Raw genomic sequence first — 15,433 nt, forward strand, 5'->3', positions numbered from 1 at the left:
GTTGTTTTTAAATATCCTCTCCCTGAACCTGATGTTAGTTGAAAATAATCTAATCAACTAGAAATTGTCCTCAAGTGTCTAACCGTTAGTTACTAATTAACTATTAGAGGATAGTAGTGTTCACTTGGTTATTCAGGTTAAGTGATTGTATCCCGTTAGTGTTTGACTAATAGTGGATGACTTAATCTGATCACTATGATTTGATATTTTACGCCCAGACTTGTGTTGATGCACTGATATAAGCATTTGAAGTCTAGACAATCTGCCTATGCATTTCACGTCGTTCTAAGTTTTGAAATACACAATCAAGGGAGTCCTAATGTGTTTGTGAGATGCTCAAGTTCTAAATCTTTAAAAATATGTTTTCTATGGATTTGATCTAGACTAAAGCTAAAGTTGATTTTTGAAATGCTAAAAAAATAGAAATTTTTATAAAAATATAGGTAAAGATTTTTCCTTAGAATTTGTAAATCATTGAAAACTATTTTTGAAGACAATAGTCCTATTCTATAGAACACATTCCTAGTTGTCAGCGTAAATTGCTAAATTTATTTTCAGGGAGAGGTTTGATAAATATGTTAGCTAAGTTAGACTTGGACTTAATGTAATTGAGTTCAATGTCACCTTTAGCTACATGATCCCTGATAAAGTGATGTCTAATTTTGATGTGTTTTGTTCTAGAATGATGCACTAAATTTTTTATTAAGTTAATTGAGCTAATATTGTTAATTAGTACTTTTGTATTTTTGAAGTCTAAGTTAAAATCTTTTAGGGTGTGCATCATCCATAATAATTATGCAACACATTCTCCTATTGCTATATATTCCACCTCAGTAGTAGATAGAGCAACACAGTGTTACTTTCTACTGAACCAGCTGACAAGTGATGAGCCAAATAATTGACATCCACTACTTGTACTCTTTCTATCTAGTTTGTTAGTTCAAAATTAGTTGTTCTTGGATACCAAATTCCTTCATTTAGTGTTCTTTTTAGATATCTAAAAATTCTTTTTACATTAATTAAGTGGGATTCCTTAGCACATGTTTGGTATCTAGCACACATACTAACTGTAAATAAAATATTAAGTTGACTTGTAGTTAAGTATATGAGGCTGCCTATTGTTAGAGTGTATACTAAAAGCCTAGCTTTTGTAAACATTTATTTTTGAAATAAAAGAATCACATTGGTCAAATGCCTACATTTATTTGTTAAGTGTAGTTGTTCAATTAATTTATATTGTAGATAACATGGTGTGTGGTGTCACACACAGAAGATCATGTTATCAGTTCTTTATAAATTATAAACAGTTGCTCACGACTAAGATGGAAATGAACAAACCATTGGAATAGTCATAGTGTAATTAGGTATTAGTTTATCTTGACTAATAAATTACACTAGTACACTCTAAGTGTATTGAGTAGGACCATTTTAGGTAAGTTCTTTTTATACTGACTTAATAAAAGAAATAGACCTTAGTTATTATGGAAGTGTGTGCTCTTAATCCTAATATAATAACAAGCATATATATTTAGTATTTATTTATTTAACTTATCAAAGGGTGAGATTTAGCTCGATAATTTAATAGGCCCGATAAGTTGAGAAATGATATTACTTATAGTATGTGTTGTTGATTATAGAAGGAAACTGTGTCTTAGTAATATAAGTTGAGAATGTCCCCAAGAGGAGCTCATAATGATTGTCATGTTAAACCTTGCAGGTGGACTTAGTCCGACATGACAATGAGGTTGAGTGGTACTACTCTTGGACTAAGACATTAATTATAGTGAGTTGTCAGTAACTCAATTAAATTAATGGACATTCGATATCTTAAACACAAGGAGACTAACACACTCATGATAAGAAGGAGCCCATAATGTAATTTGGGATTGGTGCGGTAGTGCAATAATAACTCTGTAGTGGAATGAGTTATTATTGATAAACTTGAGTTGTGTGTTTGGAGCGAACACGGGATACTCAAGCTCGTCGGAAGGCCAAAACTAATTTCTCCTCTAGGTCCCTGTCGTAGCTTCAATGAAGCCTTAAATCCACTCATATAAAACTCATCTTAGTGTCCAAGAGGGGGCCGACCCATGGCTTGGTGACCAAGCCATAGGGGCCGACCACTTACTTCTCAAAGGGGTCGGCCCTTTGCTTGGTGCCCAAGTAAGAAGGGGCCGACCAATATAATTCAAACTAGGAGGGGTGTTTTGAATTTTTAAAATATTCTCTTTGTAGATATCTACAAGTTTTAAAAGAGGGATTTTAAAATATAAAACTTTCTTTATTTGAATTAGGCTACATGGTTTAAAAGAAAGTTTAAAAGTTTTAAAATTTTCCTTTTTTTAACCATCCTCATGGTTTTTAGAAAAAAGGAAGAGAAGTTTTAAATTTGAAACTTTCTATTTTTGTAACCATGTTAAAAAAAAAAATTTAGAAGAGAAGTTTTAAATTTTAAAACTTGGTTTTAATTTTTAGAACTTTCCTTTTTTAACATCCATGTTAGGAAATTAAAAGAGAGTTCGTAAAATTTTATAAGAGCTTTTTTACTTTGCTTATAAAATTTTTACAAAAGATTTTATTTCTTTACTCTTAGGGCCGACCACCCTTGCTTGGTGCCCAAGCAAGGGGTCGGCCAATCGATTGAATCAATGATTGATGATTGAATCAATCAAGAGGAAAGAAAAGGAAAAATAAAAGGGGAAAAGGAAAAACAAGAGGAAGATTTTAATTTTTGTAAAAATCTTTTCCTTATTTGCCTTGGGCAAGTAATATAAAAGAAGGAGAGGGGAGGCCTCATGAGACATCAATTCTTATTCTCTTGTTGGAGCTCTTCATTGGGCCGACCCCTCTCTTCTTTCTTTTCCCTTTTCTCTCTTTTGTTCCTTGGTGGTGGTGGTGGCCGAATACTAGAGAAGGAGGAGGAGCTTTGGGTGGTGTTCATCTTGGAGGATCGTCGCCCACACGATGTCCAAGAGGAGGCGAGGAATACGACAGAAGATCTCAAGGTTATTAGCATACAAAGAAGAGGTATAACTAGTAATTATTTTCCACATCATACTAGTTCTTCTTTGTTAGAATTCCAAACACAAGAGGCATATGATTCTAGAGTTTCAGATTTGTTTCGAAGTTGTGTTTCTTTTGTTTTGTTTTTTGGATTTGTGATTCGATTGTTCTTTTCGGTTAAACCTAATATTATTTTAGAAAATTAAATATTGAATTTCTATTAAAGGTTTTGTCGAGGCAGTGGTGGATGATCCCATACCCAAGAAGGCCTAGTGCCTCGCCATGTTTGACCTGAGAGCCAATTTTAGAAATAAATATTTAATCAACTTTATAACATAGGTGGATTTGGATCAATAGTGTTAAATTCCGCTTGCGGTCCAAATCTAAACCATTAAGAACAGATAAGTTAAATTTGGAATCAATAATGTTAAGTTCCGTTTGTGATTCCTAATTTAATTTCTAAAGAACACAATAGGTTGTTTAGGAAATGTTCGACACTTGTATACAATTTTTGTACAGTGGAACTGGTACGATCTTCCTAGGACCAGCCAACACCTATAGCACTCCTATAGTATTTTAGGTCTACGGGTTTTCCATTTGGATCATTATCTAAGATTGTGTTAGTTGCCATTAGTGTTTTTATTTCTTTGACATTTTCCATTGTAATTTTTTAAAGTAATTCTTTGATATATTTTTATTGATAAACATAATTTCTTTCACTAGTTTGTTTAATTTGTAACCCTAAAAAGTAAGTTAGTTTTCCTACTAGGCTCATTTCAAATTCTGAAAAATTCTTGTAAAAATTCTGAATTGGTTGAACCAAAGATTATACCGTCTACATATACTTGGGCTATAAAGATATCTTATTTGATTGATTTTATAAATAGTGTTGGATCAAGTTTTCCTTGGTTGAATCCTTTGGAAATTAGGTAAAAGGTCAACTTTTCATACAATGCCCTAGGTGCTTGTTTAAGACTATACAAAGCTTTCTTAAGTTTAAAGACATGGTCAGGATGATCTAGACTCTCAAATCCGGGTGGTTGACCTACATAGACCTCTTCTTTTTTTAGCCCATTTAAGAAGGCAGACTTAACATCCATTTGATAAAGCTTAAATCCTTAATGGGCTGTATAGCCAAGTAGCATTCTAATGGACTCAAGTCTGGCTACTAGGGCATATGTTTCATCGTAGTCAAGTTCCTCTACATGACTGAACCCTTTAGCTACTAGTATAGCTTTGTTTCTAACAATTTCCCCAGTTTCACTCAGTTTATTTCTGAATACCCATTTTGTTTCTATTACCTTTTTATTTTTAGGTAGTGGTACTAAGTCTCAGACTTCATTTCTCTCAAATTGGGCCAATTCTTCCTGCATGGCTATGATCCAGTCCGGGTTGAGTAGGGATTCTTCTATTGTTTTGGGTTCGATTTTAGAGATTAAAGATATTTGACTTTGGTTTCTGAAGGCTGATCTAGTTTAAACTCTTTAGTCTAGGTTACCAATTATTTGTTCAAGTGGATGGTTTGGGTTAACCCTTATTGTTCTACTAGGTTTATTTTCTTGTGGTTGATGTTCCTCTTCATATTCTTGATTTAGTTTTTCACTTGCTTCTTCTTGACTTGTACTGCCTCTTATAAAGTTAATTGATTGAATATGAGTTGACTCTAAGTTTAAGGTAGATTCTTCAAACTTTACATTAGTGGTTTTTTTCAATTCTTAGTGTAATTTTATTATATACTCTGTAACCTCTACTGTTTAATGAGTAGTCTACTAAGATTCCATCTTCTATTTTTGAGGTAAATTTTTCTAAGTATTCTCTAGTGTTTAGTATATAGGCTGGACATCGAAATACTTTAAAGTATTTAATATTAGGCTATTTATTATAATAGAGTTCAATGAGGTTTTATTATAAGTTTTATTAATCGTGGTTCTGTTTTATACATAACAGGCTGTGCTAACAACTTCTGCCTAAAAGTATTTTGGAAGCTTATATTCATTTAACATGGTCCTAGAAGCTTCAAGGAGAGTTCTATTAAACACCTCCGACAACTAGTGGGCGGACTGGTATACCCTGCTACTAAACAGATAGATGAACAACTGGAAGCAGCTGCAAATCTATTACACGATGCCTTCAGACAAATGGACTTCTTTCAACTCTAGAGAACTTTGCGGAAGTGATGGACCCATGAAAAACCAAATGACTCAGCCACTACCCCCTGTCTGTACTATAAAGTAGGCCAATAATTGAGTGATAACTCAAAAGGTTATGCATTATTGTCCTAAAAGTCAAAAGTGATCGGCTATGAGTTGTAAAGTCATCATTTTATATCTTGTCATATACGGGCAGAAGCCTCGTGATAATATTCCTTCTTATCAAGAGACGACAAGAGAACGTGACGATGGGGTCCACAGCGCACCTGACGTCTCTTCCCTCCCTCTATATAAGAAGGGTCTCACCCCTTTGCAGAGACATCAAGCAACACTTGAGCTCTACTTAGGAGAGAAATTCTAATAGTTTAAAGTAGAGAAAGTCTATGAAGTAAGTTCCTTATCTTTTCTATTTCAAGCTGCTAGCTCCCTTTCATCCTTCTATCCGCTCTCCGCCCCCCTTGGTATCATGCACCTTGGGAATGAACGGGTTGAGCAGTAGCTGAGGTCTCTTTTTTGCATTCCTTGGTAAGGTGGTCATAACAACCACATGCGCCACAAATCCTATGTAATCCTTCATCCTCCACATGAGACCAATGGCTAGACTTTACCAACAACGGGTTTATTCAAATCAATTTCAACACAAACATGAGCAAAACGACCATGTCAAATGTCAATAATATATGTGCCAATTTTGATAGGCTTCCCAATTGCCACAACAAGAGTTAGAAGAATGTTCTCATCATAGAAAAAGATATTCTTCCCTAGAAAATAGATCCAAACTAAGTTTTATCTATTGTTGTTATAGGAGGCAGAAATTATGGAGACCAACACTGCATAGTTAAGTAATGACCAAAATCATCCATGAATCTTCATAACAAACTTTAGTTTGATCAACTTGTTTCTCAAACTTCACCGAAAAAAAACCATTGCTAATATCCATAATCTCAAAACTTGGAACAAGTTTCCAAATCTTCTGTAATCTATCTTTCAGCACATGAATCCCTGAAAGAAGCCTTCTACACCGCCGTAGATGAGTTAGTGCCACTATGTCTATCGGGTGATTTGTCATTAACCATTATTGAGAAAATAAAGGATGGAAAGCTCTTCATCTCGTCTAAAAATTCCGACATTGAACAAGCACAGGTCAACAACAACCCTAACATTGACTTGAAAGTAAAATTATAACTCTAACAAAATGCTAATCGATATTTATTTTTTACTATTATTTTCTCTCTCTTTGTTTTCTCATGTGAAATTGTGAATTTCAAACCAACTATTTATCCAATAAACTACTTTCCGTTGTCATTCACCTAGCTTGATGTTTTTTTCTTCCTCTTCTTCATCATCATAATCATTCTTTTTATGGGAATTTACTAAAGGACACATGCAAATTAGGTAAATTCCCAAATCATGCACCATAGGTGACCTTCCCGTTATATCCCTCCCGCCAACATTAACTTTCCACACATTGACTTCTAATGCATCCGAGCCACATTTGAACTTTTAAATTTTAAAATAATTTAAGTGATACAGATGGATGCAACCTCAATATCTCTCTTCCCTTCTCTATCTTTATTTTTGGAAAGCAAATCTCTCTCTCTCCCCTTCCTCTCATCTGTTGATTTATACAATTTGAATTTTTTTTATTTAACAGCTAGGTGGCCATGTTAGAAAGAGATTGGATAGATATGTTGTGGATGTGGATTGATAATTGTTATTCCTTCATGTAATTATGGGAATTCTTTCTCAACATAGCTCATATCACAATCTTTTGTTGTTGCATTGTAATAAATCAAGGAGCACGAGAGCAAGACCTTTTCATTTTTAGGCCGCTTGGATGTCTCATCTTGATTATGAAACTCTGGTTCCTAGTACTTGGATTCTTTTTCAAGGTAATGTAGTTTTGAAGCTTGATAAAATGAGAGAGCAATCAATCTCCTTTAGTAAAGAGATTTTTTTAAATATCTGCAAAAGAAAGCATCGTATTGAGGGCCATATTAGAGGAGTCCATCGTCAGCTAGATCTTTATCTTTCTTCGATCTAGTTAAATCAGAAAGAGACTTGTAGCGACAATATAATAAAGTTTGGCTCAAGAGGAACTCCTTTGGTTTCAAAAATCAAGAGACAATGGAGTTAAATTTGACAACAAAAAATATAAAATTCTTCCACACCCAAACTGTGATTCGCAGAAGACTAAATAAAATTATTGGTTTAAATATTGATGGTGTTTAGTATAATGATGAAGAGAATTTAAAAAATAAGGCCTTGGTTTTCTTCTGAATATTCTTCCAATCAAATGATCAATGTAATCCTAGCAATTGTGCCCTTTATTGTATTCCTAAAATCGATCAAGAACTCTATAATTTGCTTCTTAGTTCGGTTTCTTTTAAAGAGGTCAGGAACACTATTTTTAGTATGACTCTATATAAAACACCAAATTTGAATGATTTTCAACCAGTGTTTTTCAGGTATTATGGACTATATAGTTGGTAAAGATGTTTAAAATTTTATTGTCAAAGCCTTTTCTAATGATTATATTGAGCAAGATCTTTCAGAAATATTCATTGTTTCAATTTTAAAGATGATTGATTTAGTGAGCCTCAATGTTGCTCAACCTATTTTCTAAAATCCTGTGTTCTTCTCATTCGGCCATGATTGATTTGATTGGACAAGTCTATTGTTGTTCACACGGGAAACCATTGATTTGTTAAGAAACCATCGTTTGACCCCCTTCCTTCGATGTCTTAGCCAAACGCCTTGGAGGTGAGTTTGATTAATATTTAATTAAAATATTAATAAGCAGAAATAGCATCAAGGGGTGGTGGCGCAGTTGGCTAGCGCGTAGGTCTCATAGCTTCTGAGTTATCCTGAGGTCGAGAGTTCGAGCCTCTCTCACCCCACTTTTATTTTTTTTTAATAAATTAATCTCTCTGATTACGCTGAAAAACTTGATCTATTTTTAAGTTTAAATAAGATTTTGCTTCAACATCATAAGCAGATTATCGGACAGTATAACGGTTTCAACAATACACATTAAATTATGCTAGAAAATAAATATTAAGAATTTTGTTTTTTAACAAAAAAAAATTGTTAATAAATTTAAGGATTAATATATTTTGAGTTCTATCTGCATAACTGATGGTATACAACCCAAGGCATACACAATTTTATTGACAAACAAATAAAATTTGCATGTGGTGCGAGAGATGTCGAGTTGGGATGCCTCTCTTTTTTTTATTCTTGACTGATTTAATTGTGATGTTGTTTATACGGTAAGAGCTCAACAAAGTCAATTATCTTAATTAAAATTCATCATAACTCAGATGACAACAGAAAGGACGACAAGATTTACTCAACAATTTATTGATCTAGATAAGGCAATTATCAAATAAATTTTCAAAGTCATATCGAGTAGTGGAGACGAAGTTAGCGTTAAAAAGTTGACTTCAGATGTTCCACGTGGCCGATCTCACATCACATGAAACGATATTTCTCCTAACTTCGTCAACAATTCATATAAAAGGCAATTCTTGCTATCACTATTGCTCATAGCGAATGACCTCCAAAGTTGTACATATTTAGAAGAGATGTTTTCTTCCCAGACTGTCGTTTTGTAGTTCTCGAACAAACCTCACTACTTACGCTAACTGATTCATGACTTTCTTCAGGAATGAACATTGGCAGATGGAGTGGGTCACTCCCTTAAGAAGTACACGAACGGAGAACCCCTGCCCCTCATCGTAGCTCAGGGTTTCCAATCTATCATCTTCGCTTTCATTATCTTCATCATCGAGTGTTTCATTTGCATATCCGTTCATTGGATCTTCCAGGAAGGTGTCATTAGCATGCAGGTTTGAATGAATGTTGAGTGTCCCTTGCATTCGTTTTCTCAAAGACAGAGAAATACATTAGAACAAAAAGCAATCTAATTGCACTTAACACTGGGGGTCTAGCTCATATAGTAGAGCGCTCGCTTCGCATGCGAGAGGCACGGGGTTCGATTCCCCGGACCTCCATTAAAATTTTTTCCTGTTTATTAATTTAAACTTAATAAAGTATATCATAGGCATTTTCATCAAAACCGACCTTAGCTCAGTTGGTAGAGCGGAGGACTGTAGTTGTTGCAGGTGATCCTTAGGTCGCTGGTTCGAATCCGGCAGGTCGGATTTGTCAAGTTATTTTTAAATTTTTCTTTTTCAAAAAACAAAAAAAAAAAAAAAAATCCAATTTAGGGCAAATGAAATCTTAGGTCTCCGTAAAATCAATGGTACATCAATTGAATAAGTTTAACGAGCCTGAGTTATAACCGGGCTTAAGTATTAGACTTATTAGTCATATTTTTTTTAAAGGAAAAAAAGATAAAACATCTAATTTTTTAGAATAATTAAACATTATCCTTTCTTAATTATTTTTTATTTTATCAAAAAAGATTTCATCCTATCCATCTTTCTAAAATTACAAAGTTATGCTTAAACTCTCATCAGACCCATTAAATTATTAACTTGCCAGACGTATTATAACAACTACAATTTTATAATTGCTATACTATGAATGTTAGCTCAGCGGATTAAATCCATTTTGTAGTAGCGATAGTTATTATTAAATATAATTAGCTATATATGACTAATTTTAAACCAGTGCAATGTTTAATTGTGTCTGTTCATTAATAATTGTATATTTTGAATGTCCATAACCTTTACCAAAGGTTATTTCATTCATTATATACATTTGAATGTCCATAGCCTTTCCCAAAGGTTATCAAAGGTTATTTCATTCATTATATACATCTTTGAAGCATAATCTATTCAACCTCTTCTTGGTACAATCAGTTTTATTCTCTAATTTATTTTAGGAGAATTTATAAATGTATTGTTTATAAATTCTATTTTATTTTGAGTATCCTGAAAGAAATTTATCATTAAACCCAATAGCAACATAGTGGGGGCAAAATTTTCTTAAGGAAAGTGATTCACGCTCGAAACGAAATTCTATCATCAATTTATTTCTAACAATCTTAAGGAAAATTTTCTAATCCAATGGAAGCCACTAGTTCAAAATTTGTTTTTGATGCATTCAAGTTGGACCATTTCAATGGGACGAACTTCACTCTTCGAAAGGATAAATTGTTCTTCCTCCCACTGAATTGGGTGTCACATATCTACTACTACACTATCTGCTCGTGATTCCTGCACCAACTGAGAAGGATACTTGATCCTGTCTAAAATCTGCGAAGACGTGCGCTGGCTCCGGTGAACGATGATCCCTAATGAAGATAACCTCCTGGAGATCTGGAAGAATCCCTCCGTGATCCTACGCACAGCGAGACAAACCAACAAAGCGTTAGTGACCTAAGACTGAGGTGGGGTTCCCTGACTAGGCCCTCCGACACTCAAGTCAGTTTCTCTCTCTTAAAGGTGGAAGAAAGGAAGAAGAACAATAACTGAAGTGAAACAGAGTTTAGATGTTAGAACTTGCGTACCTTGTCAACGGAGAGGATTCCCCTTTTTATACCACCTCACGCGACCTCCGTAGTCATGAAGTAGTCCCCGGTTCGTTAGGGTTTATTAAGAGATGAAGTCATCTTCTATACTTCGTGCAATAATCCTTTAAGAAATTTTTTTTTACCCCAAATGTACCTCTTTTGTCATTTGTGACTTATATTTGTGATGGGGGACACGTCATTGTAATCGAAGAAGTTTCTAGAAGATATTTCTCGCTAAATCTGCTAGGTTGTTATATTTTCAGCTGGTCCTTTAAATCAGTTGCATTTGTAATAAGAATATCATCTATTATGTGTGTCTTGGCCGGTCGTTCAAGCCGACCATACATGTTAAAAATATTTCTTGTTGGTCATGTCTCGACCGATCGTTAAGGTCGGCCGCATATATGAGCTCATGGGTTCTTGCTTGTTAAGAACCTTATATAAAACTAAGTGTCTTTATGCTTAGGCGGGCTTTGCCCAGCCGAACATATATGAGCATGTGGGTACTCACTCGATCTTCAATCGGCCGATGATACGTTGAAACTATGCATAAGGCTTAGTGCCTTTATGCTCGGGCGGGCTTTGCCCGGCCGAGCATATATGAGCATGTGGGTGCTCGCTCGATTTTCAATCAGCCGATAACCTGCTAAGAATCATATATAAGGCTAAATCCCTTTATGCTCGGGCAGAGTTTGCCCGACCGAGCATATATGAGTATGTGGGTGTTCGTTCGGCCTTCGGTCGATTGATAATATACTAGAAGTCATACATAAGGCTAAGTACCTTTATGCCCAGACGGGCTTTGCCCGATCGAGCGTATATGAACACATGGGTGCTCGCTCGTCCTTCAGTCGACCAATAAAATGCTAGGAATCATATATAAGGCTAAATGTATTTATGCTTGGGTGGGTTTTGCCCGACCGACCATATATGAGCACGTGGGTGCTCGCTCGACCTTCAGTCGGCCGGTAATATACTAGAAGTCATACATAAGGCTAAGTGCTTTTATGCTCGGGCGGGCTTTGCCCAGCTGAGCATATATGAATACATATGTGCTCGCTCAGCCTTCAGTTGGCCGGTAACATACTGAGAATCATATGTAAGGCTAAATGCCTTTATACTCTGGCGGGCTTTGCCTGGCCGAGTATATATGAGCATGTGGGTGCTCGCTCGGCCTTCGGTCAGCCGATATCATGTTGAAAATCATATATAAGGCTAAATGACTTTATGCTCATGCAGACTTTGCCCGACTAAGCATATATGAGCACGTGGGTACTCGCTTGGCCTTTGGTCGGCCGGTAATATACTAGAAGTCATACATAAGGCTAAATGTCTTTATGCTCGGGCGGATTTTGCCTGGCCAAACATATATGAGCACGTGGATGCTCGTTTGGCCTTCAATCGGCCGGTAACATGCCGAGAATCATATATAAGGATAAATGTCTTTATGCTAGGGTGGGATTTGCCCGACCGAGAATATATGAGCACGTGAGTGTTTGCTCGGCTTTTGGTCGGCCGGTAATATATTAGAAGTCATACATAAGGCTAAATGCCTTTATGCTCGGGCGGGCTTTGCTCGACCGAGCATATATGAGCATGTGGGAGCTCACTCGGCCTTCGGTCGACCGGTAACATGCTGAAAATCATATATAAGGCTAAATGTCTTTATGCTCGGGCGGGCTTTGCTTAACCAAGCATTATATGAGCACGTGGATGCTCGCTCGACCTTCACTAGACCGGCTATATACCTTTCCTATCTTTCTTGACCTAGACCCCTCCTTCACTCGCCAGGCCGACCTATCATAACCCGTATCACTAGCCTCCCATTCAAGTCTAGTCGAAGGAGGTATAGCCGACTGACTAGACCTAAGTCTACTTCTGCCCTTTTTTTGAACATTTTATACCTACTACAGTGATCCCGTGACACCCTCAGAATATATCTTGTGACCAAGTTAAATAGAGGTGTGATCCTAACTTCTGCAACACCAACCTTTACTCTTTCTTGCTTCACTCTCTTCTAGAGATATTATTGAGAGTTATGGTTTCAAATCTTCCTCCTTGGGATCAACTATTATCAGAGAAAGAGAAGTATTTGGCGGAGGCTATGCAAGCCTTAGATATACATCACTCACACCTAAGAGAGCTAGAAGTATGTCTACTAGTAGCTTAGTCTCAAGTTCGGTCTGAAGTGGCTTTGAGGGATAAAGCTTATTTGGATTTAAAGCAAAGACTAAGGAGTTAGATGATCTAAGAGCTCGACATGCTTCAAAAATAGTCATTTTGACCAAGAAGGCTCATGTAGATGGTTTACTGATATTGCGACAACAACAAGACTTAGACCAACAGAAAGCTAAAGTAATTTTTTTGCAAATTGAATTAGATTGGGCTAGATTAGAGCTAGCTTCTTTGCTAAAAACCCAAGAGGGTGAATCACACAAACGCAAGAGGATATCACAAACATCTTCTTTTTGTCCAGGTTGTCATTCTACTACACGTCTATACTTGGGATGGGCAGAACAATTTGGTAGCTCCAGGAAGTAGGACAAGTAGAAAATTATTTATCTGCTGTTTCTATTTATGTAAAATTCATGGAAGTCCAAGAGTTATGATTGTGTAATTATTTATGTCAATATAAAGTTATATGTTTATGTCTGGTTATGCTATTTAGCTCGCTTATCCACGTGCCATTAAATCCGGTTGAATTTATGCCCGCCCGGGTATATACTTACCTAGACATTCATATGTTATATTCTAATTAAAGCCTACTACCTTTAAGTCCAACTGGTGTTTTCCATTCAAGCCTGTAAACAACTTCTTGGCTTTAGTCATCCTACCGCTTAAGATATTAGTTTATTCTAATATATATCACTAACTCAACCCGAGTTTTTCCTTTGTTCTCCAAACTCGTTTATTATTATTTATTACTATATTTTGAGATTTGTGCAGTTTTTAAAATGGTCTTGTTGGTAATTGGTCCTTCAACAGAAAAAGAATGTTCGAAGATATGGTAGTTCAGTATATGATTCGATCTGTTCTGTCTATCATAAATGTCTCATCCTGGACAAGCGCCACATAGCACCCCCCCCCCCCCCCCCCCCCTTTTTTTTTCTAAGCAACCCTTGGTACGCTTTTCATTCATGTCTTATCACACATTCTTCTTGGCAGATCAACAACTTTCCTTTGTTGAATCGTTTTAATTTAACCGACTTCACTCATTGAGATTTTTCACACTAAGTGTCTGGTCAACATTGATCCACTTGATTTTTTATTCTGCCAACTATCATGTTGGTCTTGCCTTTACTTAACTTCCAGTCAACACTTTTACAGTCAAGTATCTGGCCAACCTTGACCTTATGCACTTCTCTCTCACTTCAAACTGATCAACCTTTAACCAGAGAAGACTCCCTAATGGATAATTGCACCTACAAATTTTATATATTATCAAACTTTAAACTTAAATTTAAATTAAACTGGCCAATTTTGATCCGAGATAATTGCACCAATAATTAGGATCATGCCTTTGCCATTTGATTTTTTTCATTGGCATACACAAGCTTATGTGGCTTATGATGAGCTGATGGGCCCAACAAAAAAAAGTAGGTTGCAACGTATCTATATGAGATTTAAGAGGATCCCTATCAATATGGAATTTTATTTTCTTATCCTTACCATTATTCCTAGGATTATTTTCCTTTGATAGCTTTCGATTTTTGACATATTTGGAACCCCTCCAAATCCGGTATATGACTAGCATTAACTGCTTGCACAGTTGAAGTCACCAAAGTCGCCAGAGCTGCATCCTTCTCTTGCAGCATCGTCATACCTTAGCTTGGGGAGGAATGGGCTGAGCAGTAGCTGAGGTCTCTTTTTTGCATTCCTTGGTAAGGTGGTCATAACAACCACATGCGCCACAAATCCTATGTAATCCTTCATCCTCCACATGAGACCAATGGCTAGACTTTACCAACAACGGGTTTATTCAAATCAATTTCAACACAAACATGAGCAAAACGACCATGTCAAATGTCAATAATATATGTGCCAATTTTGATAGGCTTCCCAATTGCCACAACAAGAGTTAGAAGAATGTTCTCATCATAGAAAAAGATATTCTTCCCTAGAAAATAGATCCAAACTAAGTTTTATCTATTGTTGTTATAGGAGGCAGAAATTATGGAGACCAACACTGCATAGTTAAGTAATGACCAAAATCATCCATGAATCTTCATAACAAACTTTAGTTTGATCAACTTGTTTCTCAAACTTCACCGAAAAAAAAACCATTGCTAATATCCATAATCTCAAAACTTGGAACAAGTTTCCAAATCTTCTGTAATCTATCTTTCAGCACATGAATCCCTGAAAGAAGCCTTCTACACCGCCGTAGATGAGTTAGTGCCACTATGTCTATCGGGTGATTTGTCATTAACCATTATTGAGAAAATAAAGGATGGAAAGCTCTTCATCTCGTCTAAAAATTCCGACATTGAACAAGCACAGGTCAACAACAACCCTAACATTGACTTGAAAGTAAAATTATAACTCTAACAAAATGCTAATCGGTATTTAATTTTTTTTATTATTTTCCCTCTCTTTGTTTTCTCTTGTGAAATTGTGAATTTCAAATCAACTATTTATCCAATAAACTGTTTTCCGTTGTCATTCACCTAGCTTGATGTCTTTTTCTTCCTCTTCTTCATCATCATAATCATTCTTTTTATGGGAATTTACTAAAGGACACATGCAAATTAGGTAAATTCCCAAATCATGCACCATAGGTGACCTTCCCGTTATATCC

The 15,433-nt window shown here is 35.8% G+C and overlaps 3 non-coding genes across 3 annotated transcripts; all 3 read left to right on the forward strand.

Annotated features, from left to right (window-relative positions):
- Positions 1 to 7,968: 7,968 nt before the first annotated feature.
- Positions 7,969 to 8,053, forward strand: TRNAM-CAU. Its single transcript is given in 2 exon segments — positions 7,969 to 8,006; positions 8,018 to 8,053. It is a non-coding gene; the product is annotated as a tRNA-Met (tRNA).
- Positions 8,054 to 9,096: 1,043 nt separating this feature from the next.
- On the forward strand, positions 9,097 to 9,169 carry TRNAA-CGC. Its single transcript has one exon. It is a non-coding gene; the product is annotated as a tRNA-Ala (tRNA).
- A 65-nt stretch (positions 9,170 to 9,234) lies between these two features.
- Positions 9,235 to 9,319, forward strand: TRNAY-GUA. The gene is given in 2 exon segments: positions 9,235 to 9,271; positions 9,284 to 9,319. It is a non-coding gene; the product is annotated as a tRNA-Tyr (tRNA).
- The last annotated feature ends 6,114 nt before the right edge of the window (positions 9,320 to 15,433 follow it).

This window comes from Zingiber officinale, chromosome 8A, assembly GCF_018446385.1.
Source record: "Zingiber officinale cultivar Zhangliang chromosome 8A, Zo_v1.1, whole genome shotgun sequence".
NCBI classification, from domain to species: domain Eukaryota; kingdom Viridiplantae; phylum Streptophyta; class Magnoliopsida; order Zingiberales; family Zingiberaceae; genus Zingiber; species Zingiber officinale.